The sequence below is a fragment of the Vulpes vulpes genome, chromosome 11, assembly GCF_048418805.1.
Source record: "Vulpes vulpes isolate BD-2025 chromosome 11, VulVul3, whole genome shotgun sequence".
NCBI lineage: Eukaryota > Metazoa > Chordata > Mammalia > Carnivora > Canidae > Vulpes > Vulpes vulpes.
The window spans coordinates 22,583,706-22,585,834 of record NC_132790.1 but is presented as its reverse complement, the minus strand read 5'-3'; the positions used below and the strand labels follow the sequence as shown (position 1 = coordinate 22,585,834).

General features: G+C 41.0%; 1 pseudogene; it reads right to left on the bottom strand.

The window, feature by feature from the left end:
• Window positions 1–795: 795 nt before the first annotated feature.
• LOC112912086 (olfactory receptor 51A4-like) lies at window positions 796–1,918 on the bottom strand (annotated as a pseudogene).
• Between the last annotated feature and the right edge of the window lie 211 nt (window positions 1,919–2,129).

Genomic DNA, 2,129 nt, shown 5'->3' with positions numbered 1-2,129 from the left:
AGCCTTACTTTGGGCTCCACGCTGGGTGTGGAGCCTACAAAAAAAAAAAAAGAATTAAATTAAATTTTTAATGGATATTCATTTATGTCTTTACGAGAGCTATAATTTTATCTTTTTTAAAAAAAATTAGTCTTTTTTCTTTTTAAAGATGTTATTTATTTATTCATGACAGACACAGAGAGAGAGGCAGAGACACAGGCAGAGGGAGAAGCAGGCTCCATGCGGGGAGCCCGATGTGGGACTCAATCCTGGAACTCCAGGATCACACCCTGAGCCTAAGGCAGGTGCTCAATCCCTGAGCCACCCAGGCATCCATGAAAATTAGTCTTTTTTAAAAAAAATTGTATTTATTTATTCACAGGAGACACAGAGAAATGAGAGCATAAGCATATTTCATAAAGTGGAAATTATGAGTTAAAGAGGGCTATTTTAAATGAAGAGGCAATCCTCTGTCACTTCTGATCACTATGCATATAAATGTATCCTGTTAATTCTGAAATGAATGTATAGAGTATTAGTTTAAGTATAATGTTAATGGCAAGCATATGCTGTGCTCATAAGGCTGGTTAAAGCAAGCTGGGTGAAAATGGAAACTTAGAATAGATGTATGTTTACATATGAGCCCTAATCCTAAATCCTAAACCAACATATTTGCAAGGCTGATTCTTTAATCTTAATAAACGTGTTGAAAGATGATATTGTAAAGCAATTAATATATGGTCTGATTCCTTAATGATTTGTTCTTCTTGCTCTGTCATTTGCTGACTGGGTTTTCAATGTGATTAAACATTCCTGTTAGCTGTGTTTCTGACACAGCTTCCTTAAAACCGTACTTTTTATCTGTTGGCTTTTCACACAGTATACAATGGGGTTCATCAATGGAGGTACCAACAGGAAAACATCAGCCATGAGGATCTTGGTGACTGGGGAACTGTGTTTGGCAAACCAGTAGATAACAGCTAGAGAGAATATGGGCACATAGAAGATGAGCACAGCACAGATGTGAGAAACACAGGTGTCGAGGACTTTGAGCCTTTGCTTCTGTGTTGCTATGCTCAATCCTACTTTCAGTATCATAATGTAGGACACGAAAATAAATGTTAAGTCTAGGATGCCTGTGACAGCCACAAATAAGCCATAGATGACATTGAACTTGTTGTCAGAGCAGGCCAACTTTATGATGCCCTGATGGAGGCAATAGGAATGGGAAAGGAGGTCCTTCTTAGAGTGTCTTAGATGTTTTAGAGTGAAAGGGAAAGGGAGAATCAACAAAGCATTTTTGAAAGAAAAAGCAATGCTGGTGACTCTGGCACTGGTCAGAGGTGTATCTCAGAGGGTGGCAGATGGCAATAAAGCAATTGAAGGGCATGATGAGAAGAATTGATTACTCCATAGCTGAGAGTCTGTGAATACTTGGGCAAAGCAAGCATCAGAAGAAATTCTTGGGAGCATTGAACAAGATTATCCTTAGGATGGTAGCAAGATGGGATCCCTGGGTGGCGCAGCGGTTTGGCGCCTGCCTTTGGCCCAGGGCGCGATCCTGGAGACCCGGGATCGAATCCCACGTCGGGCTCCTGGTGCATGGAGCCAGCTTCTCCCTCTGCCTGTGTCTCTGCCTCTCTCTCTCTCTCTCTCTGTGACTATCATAAATAAATTAAAAAAAAAAAAAAGGATGGTAGCAAGAGAAGAGAGGGACAGTCCTAGGTCAGAGAGAGCCAACATAGAAAGAAAGTAATTCATGGATGCATGCAGAGATGACTGATTTTATGAAAAACAGAATGGTACAGTTCCCCAGGATGGCAACGAGGTACATGAAGCAAATGATGATGGAGACCCAAATGTTGGCATGCTCCACCCCTGGGATCCGAAACAAGAAGAAGGTAGAGATTTTAATTTCAAGGGTGTTGAAGGTGGACATGCCAGGTAAATGAGAGAATCAAGATGGAAGAGGCTGGGGAGAGGCTTCCTGCAGTGCTGCAAATATACTAGCTCAGACACCTGACTCTGCCTATTGCAATCATTGAGATCTTGTGAGTCTAAGTGATATGCACGTAATTCTTAGATATAAACCTTAATGGAGAAAGATAGGAAGAGTAGTCATCAATATCCAACTGAAAACAAAAACTGAG